Raw genomic sequence first — 13,213 nt, 5'->3', positions numbered from 1 at the left:
CCAGAAGCACAGTCTTCTGCACAGCCAGATCACATTCCTCTTTTGAATGGCTGCAGTCACTCCCTTTCAATAGAAACTAGAGACAAAGTCTCTGAAGAATGAGGAATCAAGTTTAAAGACTCAAGTTGCCTGGCGAGAGCTCGTTCAGCTGCACGTGGTGCTTCATCAAAGCTTTGCTGTTAGCTCACGTCAATAAATATGATGAGAAAAGCTCGCAGAATAATACGAGATGCATTTCTACTGGACTCTGTGGTTAATCGTTAACCAGACATCAAACAAATGGTGTTTCTGCAATCAGTAAGGCAGCCACTCTGTCCAAGTCCAATGTCATATGGAAGTTCTCTCTCATAATGATATTCACCTCCCGTCACAATCACAAAGTCACTCTCTGGATTAAATCCACAGTACTGGTGTCACAACATCAACCAGATTTACAGGACGAAAAAGTTTCTAAAGATACTTTCTACATAAAGAAGCAACACGAGTACATTTATAAGCAGAAAACAGAGTAATAATTCATACATGACAAATAGCAAAATAGAGTAAACAGTGTTGTTAATACTGTTAGTAAACAAAGAACACTAAATAGCGATTTTAATTCATCTTTAGCGATGCTATTAGTTATGTCATAATATTGTGACATAAACAATAACATTCTTCTTCTTAACTAATTCAAGGTCACAGACAGGTTGGAGTCTGTCGCAGGTGTCATAGGGCAAGACGTGGGGTACACCCTGCACCAGGGGTGGGCAACTCCAGGCCTCGAGGGCCGGTGTCCCTGCAGGTTTTAGATGTGTCCTTGATCCAACACAGCTGATTTAAATGGCTAAATTAGCTCCTCAACATGTCCTGAAGTTCTCCAGAGGCCTGGTAACGAACTAATCATGTGATTCAGGTGTGTTGACCCAAGGTGAGATCTAAAACCTGCAGGACACCGGCCGTCGGGGCCTGGAATTGCCCACCCCTGCCCTGCACCCTGGACAGATCACCAGTCTATCAAAGAGTAAACACAAAGAGAGAGAGAGACACAACCTCATATTCATACCTGCAGCCAACTTAGACTCACCTGCTCCACACAACAGACCCACACTGTGGGTAGATTTAAAGAGACTGTGAAGCAACAGTGCTGACGAGTAGACCACTATACCATCCGTTAGTGTGTTTTTATTCATTTATTAATCATTCACAAATGTTACGTAAGTGTGAGTCTGTCCTCCTATCCAGAGCATCAAATACACCTTCAGTGCTCCCACTGACAAGTGAAAAGAAAAATAAACTGAGTGAAGCAGGCCACAGCCTGCAGCCTCCAGCTACACAGTCTTTTATTTATGACGCCACCACCTGATCTTCCCATTTCACGCTCTTTAAAGCAAATGTAAATGGCAATTTTAACTTTATAATAAGTATGATTGAGTTTTTAATGATTAGTAATAAGTGCATAAGGATGTTTTAGGAATGTAAAAAATATTAGCTGGAGTTTTACTTCTACCCAAAGGAAATATGGTTAAACTGGTATGTACAGGTTACAGATTAAGATTATTCAACTGATACTACCGTAGCAAGAGCACACAGAGAGCACAACTCCCTGCGGAGGGCAACAGCTGTACTAAAACTTTGTAGTTTAGTCTCTGTCCCGAATATTGTAGTGAGGTTTGGAGATGACACATAAAAAAACTGTGGGTAATATACAGTTTTACTGATTTCAAATTTGCTGTTACTTTGACCCAATTTCCACCAAAATGAAATCAGCTCAAGCTGTATCTGGTTTAAACTGTCACACAAAATTTGTGGCTGGAAAAGCAAGTTTTTGCTCAGGAAACTTTTACTTTTTCCGGTCTTTCTTTTTAATTGACGAAGGCAGAAGATCGTGGTTTTGAAGACACCAGCCAGGTGGGGCCTGTTTCTGTGCAGACTTTGCTTGTTCTCTCTGAGTACTCCAAATACTCGGGCGTCCTCCTATCGTTAACAGCTACAGGCTCCAGCCCCTCTGTAATAAACACGAGGAAATGAATGAGTGATGATGGCGGTAATTGTCAGATTTGATCAGTAATGATTACTTCTGTAAACTCCTGATCACACAGTAATGACTCAACATTAACAAAATGCTAATGTCATGTATAATACTACTACAATCCAAGCTGTTAGAATGTATTTTCTTCGACACTTTCAGTACATTTAAAAACAAACTGCATACTTGCATTTATTTATTTCCACTGCAGTAGTTTTACGTAGAGGAATGTGTATTGCTGTTGTGACTTAATTAAAGTATCTGAGCACATTCGCCACCACTAGAAGACAATGATAATTAGAGGTTCACATTAAACACAGTAATAAGGAGACTATTGTTTGCTGTTGCGTGCAGATTACAGGTGTTTGATCTTTTTGGTGTGTGGGACTGGCTGTTTGTGTGGGATTTAGCTGTTGAAACCGACAACAGTAGTTGGTGACTTCTCAGCATCCCTGCAGCAGTGAATTTCAGCTTGTAGTTGCTGCTACTGTCATGATCCCTGGTTTTGGCCCCAAAAGTTTGATCCCATAGAGTTTTGTGCATTTAGTGTAATATTCTGTCTTTAGTTCCTACTTCACGATTATTCCAGCGATGAGTTTCATCGAGATTTGGTTCATGTCTTGATTTTGATCCGACATCTCTTTTTTCATGTTTAATGTGAGTCTTCTAGTCTCTATGTTTAGTATATGTTCTTACCTAGCTTTCCTTTCCTGGCCATGTTTTCCTTGCATCCCCGATTGTTGCCATTTGTTTTATGTTGTTCTGAGCTTTGTTCCCTACCTCTCTGTGTATAAACGGTCCTGCTGTATGATCAACCCTTTATGTATAAATAGTCCTGATGTCAAATAAATAACTTTCTGTGTATAAATAGCCCTATCTTCCATCTTGTGTCAGTTTGACCATGGATCTCATCCTGTATCGAGTCCTCAGTCCCACACTTCATCATTCCCTGACAGCTGCAGCAGCAACTTTACAACTGTTGACAGACAAATGCTGCATCTGTGATGAAATGACATGGTTTCACAACGTCATGATGTTTTTAGAAATGTGAAGCAAGCAGGTGTTGCTGTTGGAGTTCAGTCACCCAGCATTAATGAACTTTAGGCCACTGCTTTTGAGGTAATCATATTTCCATTTCACGTCACTTCCTAGCAAAAAATTTACTTTTAACTCCAGGAGAGTACTCAGACAGCCAGTGCACGAAATACTTCACATTTGCTAAACTTCGAACACTGAAATTTGCAAAGTAATGCACAGGTTTTATTAATAAAAACTCACATTCACTGATAATGCTGGTGTGCTAATTTGATGTCACCTGATTTCGCATGACCTGGAATGGAGTTTAAGCTGTTTTTGTTTTACAAAGTAATATATATGTATACTGAGAGATTAGTACAATGTTGAGCCTTGATAATTGTTCCTGAGGCGGCCATCTAACCTGTTGGGCGTTTATTCTTTCAGATGGAAAACAAACAAAACACTCCTGTTGTGACACAGCGTTAGATGTTTTCCCAGCCTCTGTGCTGTAAATAAAGGACAAGACATTTACAACTGTCCTTTGAGGCTTTAGCCTTTATAGCCGGCCATCAAGTTTTGATAACCCACCTATTCATTGATCTAATGTCAAGAATCAATTATCTTGTTTATAGTTCTGTGACTGACTCCACTTGATAATGATGATTGATGATGATGTGATCGTTTAATAATTAGATAGAAAACAAACAGAGAAAACTAATCTGACACCAATCTGGTGATCTCATATATATCTCAGACTACTGTTAATGAAATATTACATCATTACACAGTGAGAAGTAACTCTGTGCACTTACTGGGGTAGTTTTGAGGTATTTTGAGGTATGGGTACATTTTAGATTAGGGGTTTCTATGTGAAACAAATGATGACATTCACATCCGTGTACAAAATAGCTCTACACTGGTGTGACACAATGTTCAGTAATAACAGGTAATAGCGCAATATGTATTATCAAATTATGTACAATTAATAATAATCTAATACCCTCAAAGCTCCTGTCAGCAGGAGCTTTGAGGGTATCAGATTATATTATTTTGAGGCTGCAGGTAAAGAGTGTGAATAGTTCCTTCACTGTAGGCAGTGCTGGAAACACCCTGAGACCCTGAGAGCAGGTTTGTCCTGCTGCACTGTAACATTCAGCGCCTGAGGCATCCACAGGATGTTTGTTTAGTGTCTCTGAGTGATGTTACTGCTGCTGATCAACACAGAAAAAACACAATACAACTCTGTGGGTGTTGGTTTAAAAATACACATTGAATTAGTCACAATAATTTAAAGTGACGTATTATTCTCTTCCTTCTTGCTTCCCTGTTGCTAACACATATCTAATCAGCCAATCACATGGCAGCAATTCATTGTATTTGGACATATAGTATCAGAATGCGGATTAAAAAGGTGATTTAAGTGACTTTGAACATGCTGTAGTTGTTTGTGCCAGATGGGCTGGTATGAATATTTCACAAACTGCTGATCTTCCGGGATTTTCCCACACAGCCATCTCAACAGTTTCCAGAGAATCTTGATGAAAACAGAAAATATCCAATTAGTTTCAGTTCTCTGGCTTGTTGATGTCAGAGGTCAGAGCGGCCAGACTGCTCTGAGCTGATAGGAATTCAGCAGTAACTCAAATACAACAAAGGTATGCAGAAGAGCACCTCTGCATCAATACACCAAATCTTCAAGCAGAAGACCACACCAGGTACCTGTCAACTAGGAATGATAAACTGAGGCTTCAATTAACACGTGTTCATCAGCATTGGGCAATAGCAGACTGAAAAAATGTTTCCTGGTCTGACAAGTTTCAATTTTGAGAGATGAGTTTCATATGCTACAACATTCAGATGGTATGGTCAGAATTTTGAGTAAACAACATGACACCCTGCCTTGTATCAACAGTTCTGGTGTAAGAGTGCGGGATATTGTCTTGGCTCACTTTAATGGAGCATCATGTAAACACCACAGCCTGCCTGAGAATGGTTGCTGACCATCTCCATCCCTTTATGACCACAGTGTACTCTTCTTCTGGTGGCAACACCCAGCACGATAACACACCATGTCACAAAGTTCAAATCACCTCAAACTGAGTTCTTGAACATGACAAAGAGTTCCCTGTACTTAAATGGCCTGGACCAGTGAATCTATGCCAAGGAGAATTACAGCAGTCCTGAAGGCAAAGGGGAACTAGTGAGGTGTACCCAATAAAGTGGCTGGCATATTAGACATAACCAAAAATACTCACCAAATCTGAAACACACGTTTCTTGGACTGAGTGTGCAACATAGAAGTCACAACATTAGCCAGGTAACCTATTAAAAACGTTCCACACTGGAGAGGTGCAGTTTAATGATGCCGAGAGGTCACTTGTTAATCAACATGACCACGCCTGTAGCCCTGCAGGTGGATGAGCTACAAAGAAAATCACTCACATGCTTTTGATGTTTGGGTTTCTCTACATTGCAGCTCTAGCGGCACCTCTAGCGGCAGCTAGAGTAACTGCAGTTTTTCATACAGAATATCTATATGCAGCAAATAAGTGTAATTTCTCATAAACCCTGGATATTAATAATCAAGTTGAAAGCAATAAATTAGAAATAAAGAAATAAATCAGCATAAGCGAGCATACAAGCGGAAAAAGTGATGGAGCAGAGAAGCAGGAATCCCATTTATTTCCTATTCACCACTGAATTTTTCTCATATTTAGTTAATCTGGTTGAATTTTAGGTAACTGCATTGGTTTTGCTCCTAACCAAAACCTTATCAGGAAAAAGTGAAATATGAACTCTGCTATATTTTCCACCTCTAGGGGGCAGCATGGCACTGTGACAGTTCTGGGTCCAGCTTTCTGTCAGACTTGTAAAACTTGAAAGTGAAGCCGTGAAACGGTGAGCTCCGTGTGAAATAGATTGCCTTCTCAAAATTTATAGCTTCGTGTCACAAAACAGCCACAGTTCACCTCCAGGACATCCCTCTGTGCCTCCTGCCTGCTCTGCAGCCGCTCCTGCTGAAACCAGTGAAGCACATGAAGGAATCCCAGGAATGATCACCTTGTTAGGCATACACAACTTTCCCCCCTAAGCCTTGCAGCCTGCGGGCCCTATTAGTTTGCTGCTTGGCTTAACACAGGAGAGAGAGATAATACTGTGGCACTTGAGGAGGTTGATTTGTTTGTCCCACAAAGAAAAGCAGCAAACTAAGGTCGTGCCCTGCCAACAATAGCCAGTCAGCCAACGAGGATAAGAAAGCTCCATCTATTCAACTCCTTTTAGTGCTGTGGTCAGCCCCAAGTGGCAAGAAAGTTTTCAATCTGAGTCCTCTACAAAATAAAAGCACTAAAAAAGAGATTAAAGAAGGTTTAATGTGAGTTTTAAACAAGAAAAAAAATCAAATTTAAATGTCAAAATGAGAACAGTTCTCTGCATAATGTTTGAATAAAATAAAATACAATAAAGAGGACTTTTAGCTCTGTGCTCCTGCTCCGTGCCAGGACTCTTTTTTTATTACCCCAGAGACTGAAGGAGGTCAAACCTGTGCTCTGAAACTTGATCTGGGCCAAGCATGGGCTGCATTTGCTTCATACATTCCAGCAGGAAAAATATTGACCCGCTGAGAACGAAATTAAAGATAGAGCCTCTGTTGACACAGCTGCTTTGACCCTGCACAGATTTTACCGGAGCACGAGGGAAGTCAGCGGCGATCATTACACAGCAGACTGATCAAATCGTCTCAGCCTCATCCAGGGGTTTCAGCGCATTTACTCAAATACTGCAGGACATGCAGTCGGTGGTTTGATTTACTCGACTGTTCATATTTTCCTTTTTTAATTATATATTTTAACATGACAGACAAACAGATGACTTTATCTGATTGCTCAGGTTGCTTGCATCTTGCGTCATGCAAAACTCCTTCAGGTAGTTCCCTTTCAGTCGATTCACTCGGTACAACACATAAGTATGGGATATCACGCCCTCGCGTGTCCTGGCTGAAGAAACCTTTATTCACGCCTTTACGGCAGATGACGTGTGATGACACGCGCAAGGCCCCGCCCGCACATATAGCCGCTGCCATCACCGTCATCCCTCAGTTCTTACGCTCTTCACCTCGCTGAGAACACCTCTGCTGAGTTGGGCTAGCTAGCTACTGCTAGTTAGCTCCGTTGTCTGCCAACTTGAACCTAGCTTAACTGCCCCTGTTGGTGTTAGCCTCCACCGCCCAGCTGGTGCGTAGGCTGCCCGCGGAGCGCTATTTTCAAGTTTTTCTTGTGCAGCGTTTCGCTTTGCGTTTTGGGAATGGACTCCAAACCGAAGCGAGCAAAGCAGAAATCTTCTGTTCGCCCCTGTCCTCAGGGATGTGGTTTCTCTTTGCACGACAGCGACCAGCACGATGCCTGCCCTGTCTGCCTGGGGATCGTCCACGCTAGGAGAGCGTTGACGGAGCCCGAAGCTTGTGCGTTTTGTCGCCAGCTCCGACGCTCGACCCTGGAAAGACGGGTGACGTTTGTGGAAAGAGTGCTGGGACGCTCGGCTGTCGCACGGCATGACCCTCTTCTTTCCGAGTCTGGAGCCCCGGCTTCGTCCGAGTCCGAAGACGAAAATTTTCAGGTCGATGTCCCCGCGATTAGCTGGGCTGACCACATGGAATACGTTGACGGGTTAGCCGATGACGGACCGGAACCATGCAGGAGCGCTGACGGGCTTCAGCCTGGGTTGAAGCCCGCCAGCGCTCCCCAGGAAGACGATGACGTGCTGGACATCGGCCTGGACATCCATGGTTTGTCGGAGGATGAGCAGGAGAGCTCATTGTCGACCCAATATGCCGCCGCTGCTGCGCCGGTCGGCCACGATGACACCTCTCTTTTCTCCCTGTTTCGCCGTGCCGCTGAGAAGCTGCAGGTGGACTGGCCCTCTCCTCCACCAGCTCGGAAGCCGTCGCGGTTTGCGGGTTTTTTCCTTCCACCGGAGCCCGCAACGGCCAAAAACTGCCTCCCCATGTTCCCAGACTTTCTCTGCGAGCTAACAGCGTCATGGGACAAACCTCTGTCTACCCGCGTCACTGTGCCCGGCTATGGACAGTACATGGAATTGGACGGCGCCGAGGGAGCTGGTTTAGCTAACCCACCCCCTATGGAGCCGTCTCTGGCTGCTTATCTGGCCCCGTCCCATAACCATGGTGTCGGTGGCCCCGCAACTCTGCCGTCCAAGCACTGCAGATTCTCGGCCTCGCAGCTGGAGAAGATTTATCGGGCTCAGGCCGGCACCGCTCGAGCCATGAGCTCCGTCACCATGCTCCAGACGTACCAAGCAATGTGCCTGGCGGAGCTTGGATCGCTGGTTCCGGAGGACAGCCCGCTGTCACCTCTTCTTAACGAGGTTAGAGTCACCACGGATTACATCCTCCGTGCGTCTCGCTGTGCAGCGCTCTCCCTGGGCAGAGGGATGGCTTCGACAGTGGTGGCGCAGAGGCACCTGTGGCTGACCCTCTCCGACGTCCCTGATAGAGACAGAGCTGTGTATCTGGACGCACCAGTGTCTGCGGCTGGGTTATTCGGACATTCACTTGAAGCCATTCAGGCTAGATTCGATCTGAGGAAGAAGCAGACGGAAGCTCTGCGCGACATCATCCCCAGACGCCAGCCCCAGCCCAAGCCCACTGCTAGCTCTCACAGGCCCGCCGCTCCTCTGACAGCTGGCAAGAGACCGGCGCCCACTGCTGGAGTGGGAGGGCCGCCGGCGAGAGCACGTACTCCGGCCCGAGCTCCACGCCAGTCGGCCTGGGGCAAAGGCCCTCCCCCGGGCCCCCGACGGGACCCGACGCCCAGGAGGAAGAAGCCTCAGCCCTCCTAGCTGTGATTGCGAGTGGGGAAGGGATCCGGCAGCAGGGAGACGCTGCTCTTACCCCTCTGTTGCCGCACAAGAGGTGCCGCTTAAGTTCTGTTCAGGTTGTCAGCCCCAGAAGGCGCTGCACTTCCCTATCGCGGTCTCCCAAGCACATAACCCCTGCACACGGTTCAGATGTGTTGAATGTTCAAGCGGCCACATCGAGTGTTCCCGCTGTTTTTCATTGTTATGCCCCGGAAAAGGTGCACCCAACAAAATGTATAAATGTACATGTTCCCATGTTGCAATCAATAAAGAGTGTTGTTTACTCTCAAACAATCTCAAATGCTCAACCTGCAGGCGAAATGAGCCAGGTCAGGCAGGGGATGCAGTCCCCTGCAGACACACTGGGGGGCGACGGCGCCCCGCCGTCAGTGCTGCAGGCCAGCCGGCTGGCTGCTCACTTCCCTCAGTGGCGCGCTTGCGCCCCCTCTCCGTGGGTGCTGCAAACCGTTGCCATGGGTTACCGGTTGCAGTTCCGGGTCAAGCCGCCTCGTTTCCAAAGAGTCGTGAACACGATTGTCAACCCCGAGGCAGCCTTGGTACTCAGAGAGGAAATACAGGCGCTATTACAGAAGAGAGCAATACGGGTGGTCCCCGCTTCGGAGACGGACAAAGGTTGGTACAGCCGTTATTTTGTCATTCCGAAGAAAGGGGGAGGGCTTCGTCCCATCCTCGACCTGCGAGTCTTGAACACGTACCTGCGAACGTACAGGTTCAAGATGCTAACACTCAGACAGCTCCTGAGTGCAGTCGGCCCGGGAGATTGGTTTGCGACAATCGATCTAACAGATGCTTATTTTCATGTCGCTATACACCCGAAACACAGGCAGTTTCTGAGGTTTGCATTCGAGGGCGTAGCCTACGAATACCTAGTGCTGCCGTTCGGGCTGTCGCTCGCTCCCCGCACCTTTACGAAATGTGCCGAGGCAGCGCTAGCGCCCCTCAGGAAGAGGGGCATCCGCATCTTGGCCTACCTGGACGACTGGGCTCTCGTGGCTTGCTCCAGAGAACAGGCGGAGACGCAGCTGTCGCGGGTTCTGTCACACATTCAGACACTGGGGTTCTCTGTGAACTTTCAGAAGAGCTCGCTAATCCCAGGTCAACAGATCGCTTTTCTCGGTCTGGAAATATGCTCTCTTTCCAGCCGCGCACGGTTGTCAGAGCACAGAGTGGCCGCGTTTCATCGCTGCCTCGCTCAATTTCAGCTGGGACGCAGACTGCGTTTCCAGACGATATTGCGCTTGTTGGGCATGATGGCATCTATGATCGCCGTAGTGCCGCTTGGGCTGTTGAAAATGAGAGCGTTTCAACGCTGGACTCTCTCTCACCGTTTGTGTGCTTCGCGTCACCTCCGGAGGAGGCTGCCGGTGACTGCGTCTTGCATGCTAGCTCTCCGTCCTTGGAGGGAGCCCGGGCTACTGCACCAGGGCTCTCGGATTGGGAGGGTGTTGTTTCGCAAGGTGGTGTCCACAGATGCTTCCCTAAGTGGGTGGGGAGCGCTGTGCGAGGGTGCGTCAGTGAGAGGGATCTGGTCCGCGGCTCAGCGCCAGCTGCACATCAACCACTTAGAGCTGTTAGCAGTGTTCTTAGCTCTAAAGCGTTTCCGTCCAGTCCTGCAGGGCCAGCATGTCTTAGTCAGGACGGACAATTCAACAGTGGTGTCTTATATAAACAGGCAGGGAGGAACACGCTCTCTTCCCCTGTTGCAGCTGTCTCGCTCTCTGCTGTTATGGTGCAGTGTTCATTTTCTGACTCTAAGAGCCACCCATGTCCCGGGCCACCTGAACCTGGGGCCGGACCTTCTCTCCAGGGGGGGTCCTCTGGTGAGAGAATGGAGGTTACACCCTTCAATAGTGGCTCAGATTTGGGATCTATTTGGCGAGGCGCAAATAGATCTTTTTGCTTCCAGGGTGAATGCTCACTGCCCCCTGTACTTCTCCATAATCGACCACGATGCACCCTTGGGCTTGGACGCGCTAGCGCACCAATGGCCAGACGTGCTCCTGTATGCATTTCCCCCAGTGGAAATGATATCTCCAATTCTGGAGAGGGTGCGTCGGCATTCCCTCTCTCTGATCCTGGTGGCCCCTTGGTGGCCCGCGAAGTCGTGGTATGCAGAAATAATCAGCCTGCTTGCAGCAAGTCCTTGGCAGCTTCCTCTCCGCAGGGATCTCCTCTCTCAGGCGGGGGGGGAAGTGTTTCATCCGCGCCCGGATCTGTGGCACCTTCATGCTTACCTGCTGAGAGGTTAAACTTGGTTGCTAAGGGTCTGCCACCTAGTGTGGTAGCGACGATTCAGAGCGCCAGGGCCTCGTCTACTAGAGGCTTGTACGCTTACAAATGGCGAGCCTTCGAGCGATGGTGCCAGGACCGCCACACTCTCCCATTTCAGTGCTCTATTGTGGATGTTTTGACATTCCTGCAGGAGCTGTTGGATAAAGGCCTTTCGTTTTCGACGATCAAGGTTTATTTAGCGGCTATATCTGCTTGTCATATCGGTTTTGACGGGGTGACACCAGGTGCGCATCCCCTCGCCGTGCGTTTTCTGAAAGGGGTTCGCCGGCTGAGGCCCGTGCTTAAGTCCAGTGTCCCGGCTTGGGACTTGTCTTTGGTGCTGGAGGCCCTTTGTGGCCCTCCGTTTGAACCCGTTGAGTCGGTAGATATGAAACTTCTTTCGTATAAGACCGCATTACTTCTCGCTTTGGCCTCGGCGAAGCGAGTGGGGGACCTTCATGCGCTGTCTGTGCATCCTGCCTGCACACAGTTTTCTCCTGATGGCCGCAAGGTCGTATTGCGTCCGAATGCCGCCTATCTTCCCAAGGTCATGCCTGCATCTTATAGTTCAATGGAGTTTGAGTTGCTGAGCTTTTGCTCCCCTCCTTTTGAATCTGAGGAGCAGAGGAGGGTGCATTCTCTTTGTCCGGTGCGTGCGCTACGCACCTACATTGAGCGCACTCGGGATGTGCGTTTGTGTGACCAGTTGTTTGTCTGCTTCGCTAATCCGAATAGGGGTAGAGCTCTGTCCAGACAGAGGCTGTCCCACTGGATTGTAGAAGCTATCTCGCTGGCATACAGCACCGGAGGTTTTGCGTTGCCCCACGGGGTGGGAGCTCATTCCACCAGGGGGATGGCGACCTCATGGGCTCTTTTTAGAGGGGTGCCTGTGGCTGATATTTGTGCAGCGGCTAATTGGGCGTCGCCGCACACTTTTGTGCGGTTTTATCGGTTGGACGTTACAGCCCCTTCGGTGGCTCATGCTGTCCTTTCTGCTGGGTCTACCACTCACTAAGGATGTGGTGGTCCCGTTCCGGTTCGGTGGCTGCTCTGCGGGGCGTGTATATAGGTCCCATACTTATGTGTTGTACCGAGTGAATCGACTGAAAGGGAACGATTAGTTATGTCTATAACTTCTGTTCCCTGAAGGAGAGGAACGAGGTACAACACAGGGTGGCCCCACTGAGCAGTTGGCTCGGTGAAGAGCGGCTATCGAACTGAGGGATGACGGTGATGGCAGCGGCTATATGTGCGGGCGGGGCCTTGCGCGTGTCATCACACGTCATCTGCCGTAAAGGCGTGAATAAAGGTTTCTTCAGCCAGGACACGCGAGGGCGTGATATCCCATACTTATGTGTTGTACCTCGTTCCTCTCCTTCAGGGAACAGAAGTTATAGACATAACTAATCGTTTTCTTTTTCACAAGGTTCATGATTATTTTTCTTTTGTTGGTTTACAGCTGTCATTCATGTCTAGAGTTTTTTGATACAAGGTGATTTATGCCAGGGCATAGTCGGTAAAAATTCAGGTCATCAAAATATTCTGAAGAAGATCCTCCTGAGTATTTCTCATAGATCAGTGCTCTGTGCAGTCCAGGGGGAATTAAGAGGGTAAGTAGCAGCCAGATGCTGATCATCAAATGCAGTGATTAACTGATCATCAGCCAGTGTGAGCACCTCTATAAAAACAGATGTTTTGGCAGCTTGTTGGCCTGGAGCTTTCAGAAGTGGGTTAATACAATGCCCTGGAGAAAAGATGTTGGCAATGATCTTAAAGAAGCAAATGTTGCTGACCGTAAATCTGGGAAACGGAGGGCATTTCTAAAGAATTTGAAGTCTATCATTCTACACGGACAAGAATTATGCACAAGTGGAAAACATTCAAGACATTTGCCAAAACTACAAAAAAAGAGTTGCATATCAGACTCTATGCATCTCAGTTAGCATATTAAATGTTAAAGTTTACGACTGTAGAATTGGAAAAAGATGGCTTGTTTGGAACGGTTGCTTGGAGAAAGCCTCT

The sequence above is a fragment of the Aulonocara sp. 'chitande type north' Nkhata Bay genome, linkage group LG1 (genome assembly GCF_057382095.1).
Source record: "Aulonocara sp. 'chitande type north' Nkhata Bay isolate Kocher_YH1m ecotype deep benthic linkage group LG1, A_spYH_male_GT1.1, whole genome shotgun sequence".
NCBI classification, from domain to species: domain Eukaryota; kingdom Metazoa; phylum Chordata; class Actinopteri; order Cichliformes; family Cichlidae; genus Aulonocara; species Aulonocara sp. 'chitande type north' Nkhata Bay.
Note: the sequence above shows the minus strand (reverse complement) of the source record.